General features: G+C 33.0%; 1 non-coding gene across 1 annotated transcript; it reads right to left on the reverse strand.

Moving 5' to 3' along the window:
• Nucleotides 1-1993: 1993 nt before the first annotated feature.
• Nucleotides 1994-2066, reverse strand: TRNAA-UGC (transfer RNA alanine (anticodon UGC)). Its single transcript has one exon. It is a non-coding gene; the product is annotated as a tRNA-Ala (tRNA).
• Between the last annotated feature and the right edge of the window lie 3680 nt (nt 2067-5746).

The following is a 5746-nucleotide window of genomic DNA, read 5'->3' on the forward strand; positions in this document are numbered from 1 at the left end:
GCTACATCCCGAGTCAAGGAACCACATATCTTCTCTATTGGCCTTATTCATATTCACGTAAGCCCCAGCGACATCTCTTCTTGACTCTCTGCATAGTTTGTCTCCTTCTCCTTGCTTTGACATTCCCATTGAAAATGTCCTAGCTTGTGACAGTTATAGCACTCCACTGTGGCCTTGTTGAAGGTTTGTCTGCCTCGTCTGGTATTGCTTTGACATTCCCATTGAAAATGTCCTAGCTTGTGACAGTTATAGCACTCCACTATGGCCTTGTTGAAGGTTTGTCTGCCTCGTCCCCTTTCTATGCCTCTAAAGCTTCCACGACCTTGACTCCTTCCTTCAGCAGACTGCACAAGTGGACTCTCCATCGACATACTTTTATTATGACACACGTAGAAGACTGCTGCTTCTAGTTTTAACTAGTTTAGGGCATGACTCTGATACCAAAATGTTAGGAACAAAAAAAGAAAACTGGAAAGATCAGAAGAATCGGGAGAAATCTCTCATCCAATTGAAGAATGACTAAATCAAATCTAATTCAAATAACTAGATAAAATCTAATCCAAATAACTCGATCAAATCTAATCCTTACAGTTATCATATCTATTTGGTATAATATTTATGTCTCGTATCTATATCTCATTTTTATTTTTGTGACTCTGAGATATTTTGCTTTTATAAATAGATATCTGCACGAAAATAAGTTTAATTTATGTTGAGATGGAGAATAAAAATTGACACTTAAGGACGTTGATACTTGGGACTTTGATTCCTCTTGGTGTGAAGCTTGCATCTTGCAATTACTTGTGTAGAGGATGTGTTTCACTTAAAATTCACTCAAGAGAAAATAATCAAATAACGAACCATATTTGAGAGAGGATAACTTTTTTTTTTTAATCTTCGAGAAATAAGAAAGAATAAAAATTAAAACATGGCAGGAATGACCTCTTCTTGAATCTTTGTTTTGTTCTCCTAAATGTATATAAAAAAAATAAAAAATAAAAATCTTATATATTTTTATATATAATTTAAGTACCTATTTAATAAAACTCCATCCAAACTTCTACTCATAAATTTAATTATTATTTGTATACAATTGTTAATATGTAAGAAAATACACGTACAAAATGTCTATACTATTGGTAATACACTAGTCTCGGTTGTTTGACTAAAACAATGCAACCATTGCCCAAACTAAAGAATTTGATTCGAGGCTATCTCCTAATAGAGTGAGGCTCAATTAGACTTTGTTGTAAGATTCGACCATATCAATTTGAATAGCGTTCTCCAACTATAAATATTGAACTCCAAAGTATTCACGAGCAAAGTAAGTTTGTTGAAACTATCTATAAAAGTGTTCAAAAGTGAGTCGTGGAGAAGATTTGCCTTAAAATCTAGTTCCAATTAAGGATTTCAATGATGAAGAAGTGCAAGCTATTGGAAGGTTTGCCGTGAAAAATTTCAGAGGTGATAGATATAATTTAATTTACAAGCGTGTGGTGAATGGTCTTTTCAGTCCCATATAGGCCTTGACCCCAAATTTTATAGTATTGTGATAGAAGCTATAAATGACAATAATATTCATTGGTTAGATATTGCAATTGTGAAGAAGTTCCGTCATATGCATCTACCGCCATTCTATAAGCTCTTATATTTTGAGAAATTCATCAAATTCCCTCTTCACAAGTAGCAGTATAACTACTAGATTGCTTTCTTTACTTACAATAAGTCCTCTCTCTATATGTCCTTGTGGGACATTACTCTCTTTTATCTATAAAAATGGCATAGCCATAATGATATAATAATCCTTATATAAGTATCTTTTCTTTCCTTATATAAGTATCTTTTCTTTTTCTCTCGTACCCACGGATACATAACATGTTAAATTAACTCATACTTAAGAAAATAATTTCTCTCTTTTTGAGATGCGGGGTATCGATCCCCGTAGAAAAAATTGAAAAGAAATAATATATTTAATAATAGATAGTCCTTTTTTTGGAGGTGCGGGGTATCGATCCCCGTACCTCTCGCATGCAAAGCGAGCGCTCTACCATCTAAGCCACATCCCCATGATTTTTACATCATAAACCCTAAATGTCCCATCTTCAATAATAGTGAAAATAAAAAAAAATATCAAAATATTAATAACAAATAGTTTGGATTGGTGATGCGGGGGATCGATAATTGTGAAAATGAAAAAATATAATAACAAATTAAATACTTTCTTTTGGAGATGCGGGTTATCAATCCCCGTACAACTCGCATGCAAAGCGAGCACTCTACCATCTAAGCTACATCTCCACAATTTTTACGTCACAAAACCCTAAACGTCTCGTCATGAATAATACTGAAAATGAAAAATATCGCTACTCATTATGTCATAAATAAGGAAATATTGAATAGAAATAAAATAGTAATAACGAATAGTTTCTTTTGGAGATGCGAGGTATCGATCCCCGTATCTCTCGCATGCTACAATCCCACGATTTTACATTTTACATAAAAAAAACTCTAAACTTCCCGTCATCAATGATATTGAAAATGAAAAACTATCCCCGCTCATTATGTCATTAATATGGAAAAATTAAAAGAACTAATATATTTAGTAATCGTTTCCTTTGTTGATGCATGGTATCGATCCCAGTAATTCTCACATGGGATGCAAACGCTCTACCATCTAAGCTATATCCTCAAGATTCTTACGTCACAAAATCCTAAACATCTCGTCATCAATAATAGTGAAAATAAAAAAATAACGCTATTCATTATGTCATAAATAAGGAAAAATTGAATAGAAATAAAATAGTAATAACGAATAGTTTCTTTTGGAGATATGGGGTATCGATCCGATCCCCGTACCTCTTGCATGCTAAGCAAGCAATCTACCATCTAAGCTACATTCCCACAATACTTATATAAAAAAACCCTAAATGTCCCGTCATCAGTAATAGTGAAAATGAAGAAAATCTAGAGATGCAGGGTATCAATCCCCATACCTCTCGCATGCAAAGCGAGTGCTCTACCATCTAAGCTATATCCCCACAATTCTTATGTCACAAAGTCCTAAACATCTCGTTATCAGTAATAGTGAAAATGAAAAATTATCCGAGCTCATTATGTCCTAAATAAGAAAAAATTGAAAAGAAATAATATATTTAGTAATCGATTCAACTGGAGATGCAAGGTATTGATCCCCGTACTTTCCACATGGGAAATGAACGCTCTAGCATTTGGACTACATCCCTACGATTCTTACATCAGAAAACCCTAAACGTCCCTTCATCAATAATTGTGAAAATGAAAAAGTATCTCTGCATATTATGTCATAAATAAGGAAATATTGAATAGAAATAAAATATTAATAATAAATAGTTTCTTTTGGAGATGCGAGGTATCGATCCTCGTACCTCTCGTATGCTAAGTCGTACCTCTCTTATGCTAAGTGCAGCTACATCCCCACAATTCTTGCATCACAAAACCCTAAATTTTTCATCATCAATAATAGTGAAAATGAAGAAATATCGCTACTCAACCTGTCATGAATAAGGAAAATTTGAAAAGAAATAATTTTCAATAATATATTTAATAATAGATAGTTTTATTTTGGAGATGCGTGGTATCTATCCCCGTACCTCTCGCATGCAAAGCAAGCGGTCTACCATTTGAGCTACATCCCCACGATTCTCACGTCACAAAATCCTAAACGTCTCGTCATCAATAATAGTGATATGAAAAACTATCCCTGCTCATTATGTCGTAAATAAGAAAAAATTGAAAAGAAATAATATATTAGTGATCGATTCATTTGGAGATGCAAGGTATCGATCTCCGTACTTTCCACATCGGAAGCGAGCGCTCTACCATCTGAGCTACATCCCCACGATTCTTACATTAAAAAATCCTAAACCTCCCGTCATCAGTAATTGTGAAAATGAAAAATATCTCCGATCATTATTTCATAAATAAGGAAAGATGTAATTGAAATAAAATATTAATAACATAGTTTACATATGTGTCACTTGTGTTATTTTAATGTATTTATTTACTTGGTAAATGTCTTTCATACTACAATCTCTTGAAGGGGCATTTCGAGAATCAAACTTTCATAGCACTAGACCAAATGCCCTTGTTATACCACTTGAAACGTATGTATGAAGCCTAATGCCCTTGTTATACCACTTGAAACGTATGTATGAAGCCATGAAGCCTAATGCCCTTGTTATACCACTTGAAACGTATGTATGAAGCCTTAGGCCTAGGTATTAAGGTCGTATTGCAGGAAACACGTGAAGTCCTTGGATGTAGAATTTGTCTTGGAGAATACCTTGGATGTAGAATTTGTCTTGGAGAATAAAGCCTTGGGATGAGATGTTAAGAAAGACTATGAGTATTAAGAGCATGATGGTAAGTGTAAAATGTCGAATATGAAGTTAGATTTAAACATAGGGGCATTTCAAACCTCTTGCACCCCAAGTGAGAATCATACCACTAAACCAAATGCCTTTTCTTGAACACCAAATATTTTTAGCTTCTACTTAAATATATTTTTCTCTTTGAATCGTTATAATATACCAGGGTTATCAAATAAACCAACAACCCAACAAAAGAAACAAACTAATCAATTTTTGGTTCGGTTCAGTTCATTAGTTTGTTTGATTTAATTTTTATATTTTGCCTCGTATGACAAGAAAATAAAGTTGTATTGAATGCACCTTAGTTTCATTTATGACAAACTCATATGAAACATAATTGCATTAATAGTACTCACAGTTGGAGTCTATAAGCATTTCATGAACTTCAGTGCAATTCATGCTTCATTAAAGAGGAGATAAACTTTAGTTAGGTAAGGGAACTTTAAATTATTTCATGTGGAGCTTCAATTACTATATGCTAGTTACAAGCTTTAGGATTGACTAATTCGACACGAATTCATGGATTTAGGGAAATTTTTGTGTAATTATCAACTACAACTTATGTTTTCAAATTTTTAGGACATAATTTAGGTAGTTGTTTTTATGAGTCGTAAACTTGTTTCTTTGCATAATATGGATTTAGTTGAACTATTATTATCGAAAAGATGGAGAAAGAAATTGTCTTTGAATTGACTAATAGACCTAGGTTCATCGTTGTTGTCTTTTAACTTGTGATTCTGCAAAAAGCTTAACTAATATGAACTGTCATGTCACAAGAATATACCCTACACATCATTCAAGATGGCAATAAAATGGAGTTAAATTGAACGCACTTTAGTTTCATATCTGGCGTGTTCAAGATAAAACATAATTGTATTAATGATATTGAGCCTGGAGTCTATAAGAATTTAATGATCTTAAGAGAAATTCCTGTTTTATTAGAGGATACGAACTTTATTTATGGTACTAGAAGTTCAAGAATCTAGATTTGAATCTAGTTAAGTAACAGTAAGATTTAAAAGTTTTGAATTCTAGACCAAATTTGTACCTAATTATTTCTTTTTATGACTAATTATAAATTAAGAGAAAAATATTTTTGTAAAGATAGATTTATCTCTAAAGCTTTCGTGACGAAACCATGTTCAGACTAGCAGTTTAAAGTCAGGAGATGCAGTCACAGGTGTGATTATTTTGGATGGGTTCGTAATAGAACTTACCGTTGAGATGAGGGAGCCTTCAAAGGTTGTGCACTCACAGATGGTGTTGTTATGTAGCGTTAGTCTGTCTTTGTGTTTGAGTTTTTTTGTATTTTTTTTTTTTTGTAATTGTATCCCAAA

The sequence above is a fragment of the Cucurbita pepo genome, chromosome 10 (genome assembly GCF_057944985.1).
Source record: "Cucurbita pepo subsp. pepo isolate OVF chromosome 10, ASM5794498v1, whole genome shotgun sequence".
Taxonomy (NCBI): domain Eukaryota; kingdom Viridiplantae; phylum Streptophyta; class Magnoliopsida; order Cucurbitales; family Cucurbitaceae; genus Cucurbita; species Cucurbita pepo.